At 35.3% G+C, this 18,728-nt stretch overlaps 1 protein-coding gene and 1 long non-coding RNA gene across 3 annotated transcripts in view; one reads left to right on the top strand and one right to left on the bottom strand.

The window, feature by feature from the left end:
* The window catches only part of KLHL1 (kelch like family member 1), a 248,999-nt gene that overhangs the window by 226,873 nt on the left and 3,398 nt on the right, over positions 1–18,728 (bottom strand). The gene's annotated exons all lie outside the window — the stretch shown is intronic.
* LOC121061587 lies at positions 1,932–12,674 on the top strand. The gene is made up of 3 exons (XR_005815173.1): positions 1,932–1,943; positions 7,436–7,439; positions 12,585–12,674. It is a non-coding gene; the product is annotated as an uncharacterized LOC121061587 (long non-coding RNA).

Below are 18,728 nucleotides of genomic sequence, written 5' to 3'. Positions count from 1 at the left end.
TATCATCAATCACACTAGTTAAGCAAGCTTTTATTAATAGAGTACCATAAAACACGGTTTTAAGCAGTTTTCTTGTGGCTAGCAGAACTTTACATAACTAAACTACCCCATCCAACTGTGACTAAAATACACTTTGAACCAGGGATGATTCTTTGCATGAACTTTCTTATAAGTTTTCTTGTTGTTTAATTTTAGTGGGATTATTGCAGCCAAGCAATATGGTATAGTCAATTGGAATTATCTGAAAACTAATTCAAGTAATACTATTTAATTCCCACATTAAAATAGGGCTTCCAAAAACTTTAATCCAAAATACATATCAATCATTTCCCTCTTACACATTTTCTTTTAAAATACTTTCTTGAAGGCAAAGCTTTAACCAATTCTTATTTCAAACTGCACTTATCCCTTGAGTGATGATATTTTTAATTGACATCAGAAGTGTGCATACTAAAAATATAAAGGTCTGCAAACATCTAATTCTATGCTTGGAATTACTAAAGTAACCTTTTCCAAAGGTTGTAACTAACCTTTTGATGATACTTTTGTAAAAAAAAAAAAAAAAAAAAAAAAAAAGTGAAGGATGACACTAAAGCTGGTTCCTGTTAACATGAAATATTTACAAATGACTTCAGTGCTTTCTTCTTTGTGCTAAAGAACCCCTTTCAAAACATTCTTATTCAGCAACTAGCTTCTGCTGATGTATTAAAATTTTATATCAGAGTTAAACTTTTATAAGGTTTAAGGTTATAAAATATTAAGACAAGTTGAGCTTGTGATATGTTCTGTTTAAAAGAGAGCAAGTATATCTACCAAAAAGGAGAGAAGTGCACATTTTATTACATTATTTGCTTGACAGTGATGCTTTTCTGATTCTTTTTTTCTTACATATATATATTTGTATATTCACATTATATATATCTGGTTTTGGTATATGCTTGACAGAAAAAAAAAAAAAGGAAAATAAACTTTGAGTTCTAAAAAAATAAAATTATTACAAACATTCTTTCAAACTTACAATTAGTTGGTCTTGACTAATCCCAGAATTTGACCAGGCACTACTCAATCAAATGTATCAAATGTATCAAATGGTCAAATGTATTTAGCCACAATTAATAGCCAAATTGTCAACAGCTATGCAACACTCTAAGATTTGGCTTCCATTTCAATGCATCTTGCCTAAATTCAGACATGTTCATCCACAATACCTCCATGTAAAATTCTTATACACACCTCTTAAGCACTTTCAAAAATAATACAAATGTAAATGTTTCAGCCATGTTAGAAAATTAAATAATAATATTAAAAAATAAAATTAATAAAAAATTACCTTCTCCTTAAGTAAACAAATGTGTATTGGATTACAAATATCACTTTCAATAGCAAAGGTAGCTTTAAAATTATTTACCTTCTAAATTTACGTAAAATTATATACTTTCTGAATTTTCATTTTTTATTGCAATTTTTATAGTTTGCAGAATTTTTATTATAAAGATCTGTATTCTGTAATTCCTGTCCTCTACCATCTACTTATTATAGCTTTCTGCAAATGGACTTACATTTTTATCCTAAAGTCTTCTTTGTTGTAGTAGTAATTGTAAGTTAAAGTAACTATGTGAAAGACAGTAATTAAAAACTATTCTTTGCTTCTGCTGTTGCAAGTATGTGTGTGTATTCTGTTTTAATTAATTCTTCCTACTATTTCGTGTTAAGCTGATCACGCTCACTCTGCCTTCCCAGTAATAAAAGTACATTAGAAAAGTAAAATTAATATTCTGCCTTGCCCTGTTCTATTCTGTACTATTCTATACATAGAGAGCTTTTATGAAACCTTAGGATGGGCACTATAGACATCTAGGCAGTTCTGAAGCATGATCCATTCCATTTCACTGTAGACATTTGATCATCTCACATACAACATCTTAACCATGACTTACTTACAAGTGTCCATCTCTCTTAATTGGCTATAAAGACAACATAGGAAGATGCACCAAAATAAGTCATCTCAGTGAAATGAACTGAGATACTCTGTAGTGAATACTGATTCTGCTTCCCATGTAATATGAGAACCTAAAAATGACTCTTGACACACAACTGAAGTTTCAGTTTCTCACCAAAATCAATATTCTGCTTCATACCTGAGAATCTTCAAAGCAGACCTGTTTGTCTTCCCAACAAAATAATAAATATAATACCTGTAGACAATCCTGGTTTATTTCCAGACCACCACTGTGGAGCCCTTCATAACAAGTTTTGGAGCAAACTTGATGATCTATCCTTTCAAAGCCCAGCTTTTTTCCCCATGCATGCTAAGCTAGATGCAAATGAAAAATATTAGGTAATACAAGACAACTAACATTTTTCATTTTACTGTTTTATTGAATAAAGTCAAACTCTTATCATTTAAAATTTTCAGTCTTAGTGTATGGACAGATGGTAGCAAGGGAAAAAGTTGACCTGTCTTAAGATATTACTGTTTCTCAGCTGATATACAATAACTGCCCCTGCAAATGCTCTTAGATTGATGTAGCTATAGAGCAAAATGAATTAAACTGCCATGAAGACAGTAGCGGTTCACATTTTCCTTATAGCTATTTTTTTCAATTATTTTATTTTATAGTTTCTCAGATTTTTTTTTTTTCTTTTTTCAGTTAAAAAGTCATTAGAGTTATTTACAGTTACTTCCAAATTAAAGGATCAGAATTCCAATAATCACCAGTGCATTAAGGGAGGCTAGTTTTTAACCAAGACTGGGTTGTTAATATTCCAATTAAAAGTTTAGACTCTTCTATATACATGGAAAATCACACTGTAATAAAATTAACAAGTAAGCTTCACCAGAAATAACAGGGCTTGACTTCTTATATATATACATATACATATACACATTTTTTTTTTCTTGCTATCTCTAACAAGATTTTCTGTTCATCTTTTTATAGATACATGCTGTCCTTTCACAGAGCACTTTGGTGGTGGTATGCTGGCTGCCATGTTCAAATGAAGTGTTTTGCAAAACTTCTAGGAATATAATTAATTTGGGTACATGCTCCAATACATCACATTTTGCTGATGTGATATGCACAGAAGGTTGGGTTGCAAGAGTTACAACACAAATTTATACTGAGATGGTACTGAGATCTCACCTGAAGGGGCATCAACCTTAAATATGCATACACAGATGTTCAGGGATTAAAGTATTATGCTCTTATTTTCATTTTATAAAGTTATCTTGTTAACTTTAATTCTGTGGTGCATCTAAAGCAAGTTAACAGTAGTGCTACTTGAGTAAAAGTAACCTAGGTTCATCCAGATACTTGAACATCAGAACCCCTGTCACTTGCATAACCATTTGAAGTTATCTTTGGATTGTATATTCACAAATATCTGCATTTACTTATTTAACTAATGCACATACTTTCGTCACACAGAGAACTCCTTTTGTGCAGCATATGCCACATTCTCTTTGCCCAGATAAACTGTATACAATTGTTAGGTCCATTAGGTTGGCTAGATGACCACTGGACCGGATGTCTTAATTTAGATGAATAAAAGTAAATTGGACAAATTCATTAGTAAATGAACATATCATTATGAAAACAAGCCTCAAATAGCTCCACTTATGTTAACTGCCTGTGTCTAATCCAAGAAAATTTGGCAAAGTTGATAAATTGTTTTGGAACTGATAATTCAACAGACAATAATAATACTATGAAAAGTCCTTGTAGATCAAACAGGGTTACTGAAAATTTAGTACTATTCCTCTTACCATTCTCTAATGCATGCCATTTCTCCTACATTTTCTAATTATAATGTAATATCTAACATTTTTTCTTTTATTCTTGGAAACTATTTTTACAATGTTTAGGTAAATTTATTTCTAATGCAATGTAGAGATTTAAAAATAAATGTCATTTTAAAAGGTCATATGGCAAGGACAACAGATAGCATGCAACTAAAGGCTTAGCAGAGTATAGCTCTTTTGCCCCTATTAAGCTTTTAACTAAAATGATATTTTTTGACACTACATTCTACTGGGTACTTTTTAGCAGTAAGGGATAATAGGCTTGAAATATTATGTTGATAGTAAACTATAAGCTATAATTTACAAATAATTAAAGATATTTCTAAAAGGGTTTCCATCTGAAGCTGATTATTGTTATTTAAATCCTTGGATGTTGTCAATGATATACCATAAACATAGGATTCTAAAAAAAACCAAAAAAACAGGAAACTACTAAGATAATCATATGCAAGTAAGAGTGTCTATCAACAACAAAAATACATATACATTTTGAAAATATTCATGCCATGGTGAAATTCCAACAAATACGATCTGTGATCTCAAAATTAGAAAAAACATTTATATGTTTTCCTTCTTCACTAAACTTCTGACCATCTCTTCAACCATTTTGATGAGATTTTGAGATTAATAATTTATATGAATTATTTGAGATTATAATTTACCTAATATGACAACACATTCAGCACCCTGAAAATTTGATGAACCAGCATTCAAATTAGTAAGTAAGAAGTCCTGATCAGTTCAATTCAGTTCATTCAATTAATTTAGTACTCATTTTTGTAACACTCTTTCAACTGTTTTATTTAATTATTATCTTTGAAGTAAAAATGTTATTGAAAACAGATTTTTTTTTTTATATTCTGTATGGGATGCATCAATAATTTTGAAAATATGTTTAATTTTTCATTTTAAATCAATAAATCATACAATGAAACCAGTCCTTCCTATTTTATTTTTTTATAAAACATTATTTTCTTACAAGAATGTTTTCATAGAAGATTCATTATGATCTCTGGTTTAGTGCAAAAAAAAGACACATCAAATCTTTTTGTCTGACCCTTCCACAGTGAACAGCTTTGGACTAGAATGATCACATTGTAGAGTCGAGAATATAATTTTTTTCCCTTTTAACAGATTTTTTTTCTCCTTTATATTTCATAAAAGCCTGAAGGAACTTCCTATAGCAAGGATTTATTTTAAAAATGAGACATTATTATTTAAATTAATGTGAAACATACTTTGAGGGGTAAAGCAAATAAAGGACTGGAAAAAAAAAAAGTTTAAGTTTCATATCATGTGTTATCACCTATTACAAAGTGAACCTTAGAAGGTGTTTTTTTGTTGTTGTTGTATTTTTTTTTACAGGAAATATGCTTTTAAACTTAATAGCATATAGTTGTTCCCCCCCTACACACTCCCCCCGACCCCAGTCCCCCTCCCCCCTCCCTCCCCCCCAATCTAACTATTTTACTTTGACAGCTGTAAATTTACTGGAAGATATAAAGAATGTATCTGAAACTCCTGCTTCAGATTTATGGTATGTTATATGGTGTTTTCCAATTTCCAAAAGAAAAATGTACTTTTTCTGAGCTCCGCCAGAGTCTACCCCAATGTATTTTTAGACAGAAAGGCAACATTATTATTTGTATGCTTGTTTTTCTGGAAAAAATAGAGTAAGTAAGAAAAAAAAAATTAAAAATAAATAAATAAATACAAATCAGTTAGTAAACTATTACTTAAAACCCATCTCTTTGGCATTTAAATATTGTCAAAAGGGCAGAGGCATAATCAAGAAAAAAAAATATAGTCAACTGAAGGATTCTATTCTAGGCAATAACTACATCCAAAAAGATTTAGAAATCTGTTGAACAGAACAATGTTCTGGCTCAAAGAACAGTGTTTGGGACATATAATCACAAGAACATGACCTTTGAATAGAGAGGCAGCATTGCTTCTGAAATTAGTACTATTAATGGTTTCCCAGATTGTCTCTATATACTTACATACACAGCTACATACAAATGTGCGTATGTTGAAATAGATAGATTCTTCACCTTGTAACATGAAAAAACACATGTATTGATTATTTTTCTGCTTTATTTAGACCATTATACTTCTCTTCAAAACTTTTAGCAAACGTTTTCTGCATATTAGTCAAAGCGCCTGTCATCTGCTTGTAACAGAATGCACACACCATCTGTTGCTCTTTTTTTTTTTTTAACTGCTTTTTTCATATGCTAACATAAAAAGTAAAACAAATCAAAATAAAAATCCTGAAGTGTATTTGAGCTTCTCCTACCATGCAGTAACATAGGAGGCTCTGTGTAGAATACCGAGACAGGCCAGGGAAAAAAAAAAAAAAAAAAAAAAAAAAGACCTTCAAGAGTTAAGTTATTTGACTTCACCCTGAAAAAAACTAAAAATAAAAATAATATGCCTTGCCATCCTATCCCTGTGTTGTAATATAATAATTACTCTGTAGGAGGAAAAAAAAAAAAAGTTATTCCCAAAATTCACTCTTGAGATTAAATTGAGATTAATCTTGCTACTTTCAGTTTTGCGTATCTTAAACTTTTCATTGATCTTTTCAAAATGCTTTTGTGTCATGCACAATTCCAATACCACAATACCAGAGATTTAAGAAACATCTGTATCAGTTCTTAATCGCTGTGATTTGGAAGGAAACCTTCCAATGATTTCTCCTTTGAAAGGAAACTTCTCAGAAGACAGTTCATAAGGCAACACAAATACTTTCCTTTCATAATTGTTCTCTTTCTTTTTTCCTACATAATTCCCAAGCACCACTACACAGGAAACACGACAATTCAGACAGGAGTCTCCCTGATTAGAGGAGGTATTTGGTTCTGCAAATTACACTCTCAATGCTGTGCACTCTCTTATTAAGAGATTATTAAGAGCCTAGCACATAAAAAGATCTGCTGTCAACTGTGAGCTTTGGTAATGCTTGCCTGTGATGACGAGTAGTGAACAAAACTCACCTGAAGAGTAATAAACATGAGAAGTTAGATGCTGGCAAGACAGGTGGTACTAGAGATACTTGGTGCTATTAGGAAATTATAAAAAAAATACTTTAAATCTTTCTTTTGTATCTAATTTATTATTAATTTATGAAATCAAAAAGCTTAACGATACTTTCCACAATCCTTTCAAGATAAAAAGAGAAATATAATATTGAATGGGCTCACTGGGGGAATATCAGGGACAATGGCACCCAAAAACGGGGCCACACAACAATTGTCACAACAAATGCAGAGTTAGGGGAACTAAACATACAAGTTTTGATTACAAACGTTATTTATTTATTTATTTATTTATTTTTGTGAATATTGTAGATTAATTTACTTCAACACTTACTTGAGGAAGGTCTAGGGTCTACTCTTCAATGACTCAGACTCAAAACAGCTAGTTTCAATTTACAACAGTTTCCCATGTAATTGTTATTTTTGCTTAAGTTCTGTCTTTAAAAGAAGAGATAATAGCACTGACATTCACTTCAAATTTCCTGAAATTCTAAGCTTTTTAAGATATGAGTATATATGTTTAACACCTTACATGATGGGTACTGACTTTGGTTATGGGAAGGCATGAGATTTGACACTCACACCGAAGTAGAAGAGTGGCTCCTGTAAAAGAGCCATACGGATGCAATGATGAAGGCATAAATGGTAAAGAGTGGATGTACTTATGCTGTAAAAGATATTTTTAAAGAATGTAAAACTGGGATGATAATAATAAACTTTTAATTCCCATATGAAATTTTTAAATTTTTATTTTTATTTTTTTTAAAACCGTCACCATTTGTAGCCTGGCTGACAGTTTGTGAGAGATTATTTACATGTCATGATTGACAGATGTTTGTCTAACCTATTATTCTAATCTCTGATGTTAAATAGTCCGCAGTACTTCAGGGAAACCGTTTTCAGTGCTTCACTATCTACAGAATCAATTACTTACCGATCGTCTGATGTGTGATTTAAGCCCTTTAAATCTTCTCCAATACTTCCTTCATAGGAAGAGTAGATCAATATTTTTATCAAATATTAAAAAGAAAAATAAAATCTGTTTCCTATGCTAATTTTGTTTTGGTATGGTATTTCCTAAAATACTGGGATTTTTACCTGGAACTTCTCCAAACAGTCCATATCTTTCTTGATTGGCCTTGACAATACAGCAGAGCTGAGGCTCAATTACTTAAACTTGTTTTGCAGACTATGTATCTGTTTATATATTCCTATGATTATTTTTTAGCAACAGCATGTCATTGTTTACTCATATTTTACTTGCTCTTTACTAACTGCAAATCTTTTGCAGAACTGCTGTCTAGTCATTTGATCCCATTGGGTATTTGTGCTGATTATTCTTTTGGCAAGATGAACTATTCTTCTGACAAGTTGAACTGTTCCATATTCATTTTTTAGAGGATCTCTTTTTTTTTTTTTTCAGGATTATTTTGCATTCTGTCTGTAATATCCTGGTGAATCCTCTAAGACTCTTTTCATTTTTATTTTAAGAAGTATATGCTTTATTTCATTATTTAGCCACTAGTGACTATAATTACTGGGCCCCAAAGAAGTATCTGAAGAATTTCAGCTGATACAGCCTACTATTCTGACACTGAACAATTGTTTCTAATTTTGCACATGAAAAAGGCTTTCCTCTTGCATCCATTTTATAGCAGTTTTGATAAATTCCTTCCAACCTAGATGAACCATACACTTTCATCTACATTTCAGTCCTCTCAAAAAGTATTATATTTTTAAACAAAATTAATATTTTAAAGTATATAACAAGAGTTATGATATGCAAAACTCAATTCAAGAGGCTTAATTATAAACATATATGTTGGTGAAGGTATTGGTGATTAACAAATGGTTGTTTATTGAAGTTTTTTTGTCAAAAATCTTTTGAAATGTGGCAGTAGTCTTAGGTCCTAATGTCTGTCAACAGAATACTGAAACAATTTCCAAAAATTATTCCCATTAACTTAAGATACTAAGAACTATTTATTCAATTTTCTTTCGTTCTGTCTCCCTTTCTCCTATCTTCTTCCTTGTTAGAAATCCTATTTTAAACTTGTGCTTACTATTGCTACTTTATTATTATTATTATTTCTTTTGAGGTATTTTTATTCTGAACTTCAGAATCGGTATGAAAATTAGGCTATCACTGGGAATAAATTGATAATAAAGATTAAGACAAAGGAATTGACAAATAATTATCAAACAAAAGTTCAACTAGAGTAAATAGAGCCAACAGATGTTATGCATGGAAGTTGTACATGATGTGTAGTACTATAAAATTCTGTGAGAAATCTTTTTGTAAAAGGAACCTTTCACAAATTCACAAATGACCATAATTCAATTGCCTGCATAAAATTATAACAGTATGTGTGGAGATAAATAATGAATGGACGTATACTAATGTTATTCCAGATTCCAGTTTTTTAAGAGAAATAACAAGAAATTTGAGAAAAAGTGGTGAACCAGATCAACCTGAAGTCATGGATTAGTGACACACCTACCCTGTCTAAAACATAAAAAGAGCTTCTATCTCTGTATACAGACAGAAGTCTAAGAAGAGCAAGTTGTGTATGTGAAATTTGTGACACATATTCTTGCAAATACAGATGCACCTTTTGCATATTTTCTTCATGTTTGCCCAAGAAATATAAAGCAACTTCTATGCCCTGAAAGAACTTCATCAGTAAACTGTAAAATATTCTGAGACAGCTTCAACAAAACACACAACAGAACAAACATGCATTATGTATGCATCCTGTATTTTCTCTCCTTATGTATTTCTACAACCTATTTATACAGTTGAAGAGTGCCAAGAAAGAATTAGGAGACAAAACAGGATTCAGCCCAAGGACTATATTCTGAAAAGACAGTGTAAGTGCTTGAGTATACCTGTCCAGATTGAAGATCTGGTAAATTTTCTGTTTGATTGTTTTAGGGGTTCCTCTTTGAGCTTTGCACAAAGCTACACTACAATAACAGCAAAAAAGATACCATGGGGTCAAAACAATGTTGCTTTTCCCATATGGTGGAGTGGGAAGGAGGGTAAAAACAGATGACAGGCAAATCCAATCATTATAGAAGGTTGAGCATTCTAGTGTTGTTAATACAAAGTAAAACAGAAGACTTGATTGATGCAGTTTAAAAAAGAATGAATGCATTCCACATAGTGAACACAGGCACTATTAGGCATTAAGAAAGAAAATTCCTTAACTTGGCAATCAATTCAGTGTGATAAAGAGTATTGGTTTAGGTTCAAGAAATAATTTTAAGTGGCCATCTGTAAAAGATATTTATGTCCTTCAAACTCATTTTGAGATAATGCCAAACATTGAAACCATGCCAAAGAATGAAAGATAAAATCTCTTTTCAATCAGATCTAATTGCAAATGTTTCATTTCTAATATTCAATTTTATGTAGCAAGCTGAAGCAAATAATTCCAAACATGTCTGGCCTCTGCAACCACTAGGCAGAGAGCACAAGGGCACAGGGATAGATGCTGCCCGAGCATTCTTTCATTATGATCACAGTTAATAAAGCTTCTGTCTGACCTGTCTTAAATTCTACTTGCATTTTTACATGCTTAGAGCCCTAATATTCCCCAACAACTGCAAAGGACTGGAGAAAGAAGAAATAGGAGGTTTGATTAAAACTGTGGTTTGGAAGAACAGGATACATATGACAATGACCTGTGATACTCTAAATGTATATATATATATATTTATGACTATATAACTGTAGTGACAGTCTAAACTTACAGTAATCCTCACCGCTGCTAGCACAAGTAGTCAGTGTTAAGTTGTAAAATCCTCAAAGTGAAATAGATTTTATAGAATTATATACATTGCAGGTAACATTTCTTGTAGTTGATGAAATAAATGAAAACCACAGGGAAAAACAAGCTCATTAAATCAAAAATATGCGTTGTAATTTTCAGATAGACATGCAAATGAAATTTGGAGAACCTTTTTATTGTTGTTTGTTCTGAAATAAAATGCTTTCTTTCATTTCTTATTCTGCAGTACATTACAGAGTGTTTTAGAAGTGTAAACGATGTTTTAACTGCTTACGGTTAAAATTAATATTTTAAAATTTATTTTGAAACTAAAGATTGAAAATAGTAAGACCTAAAAAATAATCTTTTTAAGTAAAACACTGCTATGAAAAATCAAGATATTTTAATACATTTGTATCTGTGTTTGGCTTAAATTATTGGTACCTTTTAGCTCCTCCTGAACATCTCAGATTAATTTAGGACATTTCAGGTAATGCCAGTATATTACAATGTAGCTGCTGAATGACACCAATAAATGTAGGTGTCTTAACTGCACGCTGCATATCTTTCTTAAAAGATAAATCATGGAACTGATTCTCAACTTTATTGTTTTAAAGTCATGGGAACAGCAATGTTTAGTTCTAGACCAATAAATGGTAATTGGTGATAGCCAACAAGGGTACACAAGCGGAAAGTCCTGTTTAATTACCTTAATTTCCTTTTACAACAACATTACCCATCTAGTTGACCAAGAGAGACCAGCAGATGTAATCTTTTTGGATTTCAGCAAAGTTTTTGTCACCGTTTCTCACAGTATCCTTCTATCTAGCATAAAGCTAGACAAATACATAATACAATGGGTGAACAACTGGCTGATAGGTCAGGCTCAAAGGGTTATAGTAAATCAGGCTAGTGGCCAATCACTAGCAGGGTTCTGCAGAGCTCCATTTTAGGGCCAGTTCTCTTTAATGTTTTCATAAATGATCTGGACACAGGACTCGAATACATACAAAGTAAGGTTGCAGACGATACTAACTTAGGAGGAGTTGTTGACTCCGTTGAGGGTAGAGACGCCTTGACAAATTAGGGAGATGGGCAATCACCAACCACATAAAGTTTAACAAGAGCAAGTGCGGGATTCCACGCCTGGGAAAGGGCATCCCTGGATATACATACAGGCTAGAGGACAAGAGGATGAAAAGCAGACCCACGGAAAGGGATCTGGGGATTCTGGTCAACAGCAAGTTGACTATGAGTCGACTGTGTGCCCTGGCAGCCTGGCAGTAACCTGGGGTGCATCAAGCATAGCATTGCTAGCCAGTTGAGGGAAGTGATTGTCCAGCTCTACTCAGCATTGATGGGACCTCACCTCCAATACTGTGTGCAGCTTGGGGCACTACAACATAAGACACAAAACTATCAGAGAGTGTCCAAAGGAGGACAACAAAGACGGTGAAAGGTCTAGAGGGCAAGATGTGTGAGGAGCAGCTGAAGTCACTTGTTAGCAGAACTGCAACCCTGGACTTCCAAAAGGCAGACTTTGGCCTGTTTAGGAGACTGGTTGGCAGAGTCGCTTGGGAGAAGCAGTCTTGAAGGGTAAAAAGAGTCCAGGAAAGCTGGACACTCTTCAAGAAAGAAATCCTAAAGGCACAGGTCTCCCACATGCCAAAAGATGAGCCAGCACGGAAGAAGACTGCCCTGGCTGAAGAGAGAGCTGTAGCTAGAGCTCAGAAAGAAAAACAGAGTTTATGACCTTTGGAAGAAAGGGTGGGCCACTCAGGAGGACTACGAAGATGTTGTGAGGCTGTGCAGGGAGAAAATTAGAAGGGTCAAATCCCAGCTGGAGATCAGTAGTCCAACTGGCTACTGCTGTTAAAGACATTAAAAAATGTTTTTACAAATACATAAACAAGAAAAGGAGAACTAAGAAAAATCTCCATCCTCTACTGGATGTGTGGGGAAACACAGTGAGGAAAAGGCTAAGGTACTTAAAGCCTTCTTTGCCTCACTCTTTTGCAGCAAGACCAGTTGTTCTCTGGGTACTCAGCCCCCTGAGCTAGTAGATAGGGTAAGGGAGCAGAATGAAGCCCTCATAATCCATGAAGAAATGGTTAATGACCTGCTAAACCACTTAGATGTATGCAAGTCTATGGGCCCAGGAGTACTGATGGAGCTGGCAGAAGTGCTTACCAAGCCACTTTCCTTCATTTATCAGCAGTCCTGGCTATCATGGGAGGTCCCAGTCGACTAATGGCTAGCAAATGTGACACAAGAAGGGCCAGAAGGACTGTGGTGATTTTACTCAGGTGGGCAGCTGAGCTCCACCACAACCGCTCTCTCACTCCCCCTCCTCAAAGAGGAACGGGGAGAAAATATGATGAAAAGGGCTCAAGGGTTGAGATAAGGACAAGGAGATCGCACAGTAATTATTTTGATGGGCAAAACAGACTCAGCGTAGGGAGATAGTAAGATTTATTGCCCATTACTAACAAGCTAGAGAAGTGAGAAACAAAGGAAAGAAACCAAAAGCACCCTCCCCCCCATCCACCCTCTTCCACCTCCCCTCCCCGAGCGGCGCAGGGAACGGGGGAATGGGGGTCATGGTCAGACTATAGCGCTGCTTCTCTGCCACTCCTTCTCGGTCACTCTCGTCCCCTGTGCTGTGGGGTCCCTCCCACAGGATGCAGTCCTTGCTGAACTGATCCTGCAGGGGCTGCGCACAGGCAGCAGCTCTTCAAGAACTGCTCCAGATATGGGTCCGTACCACAGGGTACATCCCTCAGGAGCAAACTGCTCCAACCTGGATCCCCCACAGGCAGCAGCTCCTGCCAGGTCACCTGCTCCTGCGTGGGCTCCTCTCCACGGGCTACAAGTCCAACCCGGAATCTGCTCCAGGAGGGGTCTTCCACAGGCCGCAGCCTCCGTCGGTGCAGGTCCACCTGCTTCACCGTGGTCTCCTCCACGGGCTGCAGCGTGGAATCCTGCTCCACTGTGGTACTGCATGGGCTGCAGGGGGACAGCCTGCTTCACCATGGTCCTCACCACAGGCCACAGGGGACTCCTGCTCCGGCGCCTGGAGCACCTCTCCCCCTCCTTCTTCACTGACCTTGGTGCCTGCAAGGCTGTTTCTCACTCCTCTCACTCTCCCAGCTGCTGTGTGGCGCAGCATTTTTTTTTCCTTGTCTTAAATATGCTCTCACAGATGCACAAAACAACATCACTTATTGGCTCAGCTCTGGTCAGCAGTGGGTCCCTTACCTTACATGGGGCAGCTTCTAGATCCTTCTCACAGAAGCCACCCCTATGGCCCCCTGCTACCAAAACCTTGCCATGTAAACCCACTACAAGGATCTGGAGAGCTACAGGCCTGTCAGTCTGACCTTGGTGCTGGGGAAGCTAATGAAGCAGACTATAATGAGTACCATCATGCAGTACTTACAGGACAACCAGGTGATCAGGTCCAGTCAGCATGGGTTTATGAAAGGCAGGTCCTGTTTGATGAACTACATCTTCTTCAACAAGGTGACACACTCAGTGCATGGGGGAAAGGCTCTGGATGTGTTCTACCTAGACTTCAGTAAGGCTTCTGACACCATTTCCTACAGCATTCTCCTGAAGAAGTTGACTGCTCAAGGCTTGAATGGGTGTATGCTTTGTTGTAGCAAGGTGGGGATCAGGCACTTCTCCTAAGCACCAAGTGATAAGATGAGGAGAAATGGCCTCAAGTTTTGCTGCGGAAGGTTTATGTTGGATATTAGGAACAATTTCTTTACTGAAAGGGTTGTGCAGCACTGCAGTAGGATGCCCTGGTAAGTGGCTGAGTCACCATCCCTGGAGGTCTTCAAGAAATGTGTAGATTTAGAACTTAGTAACGTGGTTTACTGGTGGACTTCAGTACTAGGTTAAGGTTCTTAGAGGTCTTTTCCAACCTGAATGATTTTACGATTCTATGATTCTTTGTTCAGCTTAGAGGAGGCTGAGGTTTAACTTAACTGCAAACTTAACTGCAACCTCGTGGCGGCCTACAGTTTCCTCACAAGGGGGGACGGAGGGGCAGTTGCTGTTCTCTTTGGCAACTAGTGACAGCTAGCTAGGGAACAGCATGAAGCTTTGTTAGGGGAGGTTCTGGTTGGATATTAGGAAATGTTTCTTCACTAAGAGGGTGATTGAGCACTGTAACAGGCTCCCCAGGGAAGTAGTCATGGCGCTAAGCCTGATGGAGTTCAAGAAACATATGGACAACACTCTTAGACATATGCTTTAATTTTTAGTTAGTCCTCTGTGGAGATGGAATTGAGGATCCTTGAGGAGCTGGATCCTTGAGGGTCCCTTCCTGCTCAGGATAATCTCTGATTCTATGAAAAATGTAATTTTATCCAATGCTTAAAGTACATAGACAATAACAATAAATAAAGTACATAGACAATAACAACAACGATAACTGTCAAGTCTTGATTTCTAGTGTGTTTAATGGGCTCATGTTTCAGAGCAGCATCCTTACATTTATTAGGTTGAGGGATATGCTCTTTATTAATGCTAAGAAAATCTAAGATTTAATTATATCTGTCCTTTTAGAATAGTTTGAATTTGCAATGTAGACTTCAGTTGATGTTCATTTTCTCAAATTTAATTGAACATTAAACATTTAAATTGAACACTCAAATCTGAATTAGTCACTCTAGACTACTGTTACACTCAATGAAGAAAAACGGGCATGTCTGGATGACAATTCCTCTTATTCTAAAACGGACGTCTAAGAAAGAGATAAGATAAATCTGCGCTGACAGAATGAATTACTCAAACTTAGGTGTCACACTGACCCATTAGATATAGCAAATGGTACCATCAACTTGGCAGCAATTCAGGAAACAGATCAGCAGAACATAGTAAAAGTGGGAGCTGGAGAAGAAACAGGAATTGGAATTCTGTTAGAATTCCATTAAAACTGTCAAAGGAGCTGAGAAATGTTCTGAAGGATACTGACATATGAAGAGTAGGAAAGAGTGTCAGAGAAGAAGAATGAGAGGTCTGATGAGTTGTTAAGGAACTAGAGGGCAATCAGACTTTATGAATTTTAATTGGACTGTGTGAAAGCATCTAGGAAGGAATACAAGAAAGAAGGGACAGTTCTGTGGCACAGTAAGTAACCTGGTGAGTAAACTAAAGAGGCAGATAACAAGATAAATCAGGAAAATCATGTAGGACTATCTGTATAAATAACTCAGGACTTGATAAGACAGAAAAAGGTCAAGACTGCAAAGGAGAGTAAGGCTAGGATAAGATCTAGAATGAGTACAAATAAGTACAACAAAAATAGTTTAGAGAGGATGGAATAAATGGAAGTAAGTCTGGGAGTGACAAGAAGAAAAGTGTATGAGTGTGTGGTTGGCACTAGGACCTCAAATGCAGAAGAAAATTCTAAGGACTTGCTATCCCTTCAACTGTTGTATCCCCAAATCTTTTACAGAGAGGGTACACAGTCACCATTGTAATTATCCACACAAATAAGAACTTCCTTTTACTACCAGTTATTTTACTGGTTCAAGTGGCAGTGAGATATAGAGTGAATCCTGAAGTTTCAGACCCGCATCCTAGTTGATGACAAAAGAAATAGCAACACATGAAGTGACTTGTATGTTCTATTTCCATTCTTTTCTAAAACCAAGCCAAAACCAGCCAACCAACCAACCAAACCTATTTAAAATCCCACATTAGAAATGCTATTCTTAATGTAGCAAAGACAAAGATTTCAAAGTTAGAAAATTCCAGAACTAGATTGTCCTTGTCACCTTATTTTAATTCCATCTGTATGTAGAGTCTTCAGCTATATGATCATGAACTATTTTTATCAGATACTATTGCATGATATGCACAGGACAGAAGTCCTCTGAGAATAAATCAGAACTGTGGAGTGAAAAAGTCTGTGGTGTGTGGTACATCTGAAACCTGTCCTTTTTGTTTTCAAAGTCAAAAGTAAAAGTATAGAAGTAAAGAAGTTATACAACCATTTTAAAAAGTTTCATAACTGAGTTGAAAAGCAGTTTTGTGGTTAAGGCAAATTAATTATTCTCTTCTGATTCTGTAACCTAGAAATGCAGAGTTCTGTGTTAAATATTCCAGCCCAAGCGCTAAATTATATTCCGAAAAGAACATTCTATATGAAATAACAAAATCAACAGAAAATGTGAGTACCTGTAAGTTTAATATTTATAGTATCTAATTCTAGGATATGGCTGTCACAGTAGAATCCACAGTTAATATTTTGGTATCTAAAGAATACCAAGCGGACAGAACCTCAGAATGGCCATTGCCATTTTTGGTTAAGAACATTCTAAAGGTTTGACAGCTCATAGGATAGACTAAGAAATAGAAAGGTGTGATTCCCCTCTTTTTTGTAAGCATAGATATTTGCATATCTAAATGTATCTTTACTTAGATACATTTACTTAGATGCATGTACAGTAGTATATCGAGTAATTACAATGTAAACTCTGATGATGATTTTATCTAAAGTTCATACAATCATCACAGTATTTTCTCATGATATTAGAAAACTGCACTGAAATTCTTCTTTACCGAGAGAGGTTTCAAACTCATAACTTTCTACAGCAACATGCTAACCACAAGATTGTAGGGTGCTAAGATAAATGGAGCTAGTCTTGGAAGTGGAAGAGAATAAAAGAGAAAAGCATGCGAGATTTGTGGGGTCAGTACAGAAAGATATGAAAGAAATGCTTATCTTGATTTCATAGTCTAAAAATATACATGTTTATGTTTCTGATTCTACTTTGATCATTATTATTGTTTCTTAAATAACTATTTAATTTTAAAAATAGTTGTGAAACAGACTGGTAAACTTAGCCTTTGAATTGCAGATTTAAAGTTTAATTTACAAAATTACTTACAAAATTACACTCTTTAACATTTTGGGCTCCAATTTATACTGAATTCTTTACTTCCCATTGTCAATTTCAACGGAAATAGTTGTAAATGCTCCTCTGTCATGACTTTTTCTAGTGAAACAAGATATGGGTTTGAAACTCTTCTTTGTAAGGAGGGCACAGAGATCAGCTCTTTCAATTCCTACTTTTTAGCATGCTATTATATGGCATATAATAGTGGGAGGACTGCCCACCTTCACTCAGAAGTTGTATTTTCAAATACCTGTACATTTTATGAAAGACTTCTGTACTGTCAGTGATTGTTTTATGTGGGCTTGACATATCTAGTATATCCTTCCTGCAGCTGTCTCAAACAAAATGTTAATTGAATTCTGTGTTCCTCATTCCTCTTGCAGACAGTCAGAGAAGTCTGGAACTGATTTGCAGAAGTGCTGATCATTTATGGGTGCATCTGAGAAAACAGAAAGTAGTAGGAGAAAAATGTTATGTGCTCTAAAGCCAGCAATTCAAGTTTTTGTTTTGTGGCTGCTTTTGTTGTTGTTGGTGGTGGTGGTCTTGCTTTGTTTTGGTTTTGTTTGTTTTTATTGTTATCTATGTTTCACTTGCCCACTGTAAAATAAAGAGGTAGTAAAGACAAACCCATGAACAGTTTGTGAGGCATATAGCAAGTGTTGTGGTGAACAGTACTGAGGGCTCATGAGTAATTACATCATCACAGAGAAGGTTTGGACAGTGTAAAGTAAGCGAAGTATCCTACTATTCACTGAGCAAGGAGGACAGAAAATACTGACCACTTGAGTATTAAATGAGTACCATTCATCTTGTGGATTGATTAATAGATCACATGAAAAAAGCTAACATGATCATGGAAAAACTCCATTATAAACACATAGGAGCTCATGGCTACACAGGAAATGTTTGCACTCATATTTTCCAAGCTTTGTTGGGTTGATTTATAAATCTGAATTGCAAATCCATTGTATAGATTATTTTTTCCTGACAGCTTTTTCTTATATAATTAAGATCAAAATAGAATCTGTGCTTGGATATCTACTGTAGTCATTTTAAAATATGACATGCAAGCTCTGAAACAATTTGATATGTAAGCTTTCCAGCAATTTCAAACAACATTTCTTTTTAAATACAATATACAATGTAGACCATTTATGTCAGTACTTTATGTCATACACAATGATATAAAGTCTTAATG

Source organism: Cygnus olor, chromosome 1 (genome assembly GCF_009769625.2).
Source record: "Cygnus olor isolate bCygOlo1 chromosome 1, bCygOlo1.pri.v2, whole genome shotgun sequence".
Lineage (NCBI taxonomy): Eukaryota > Metazoa > Chordata > Aves > Anseriformes > Anatidae > Cygnus > Cygnus olor.
This window is presented reverse-complemented; position numbering and strand designations above follow the sequence as displayed.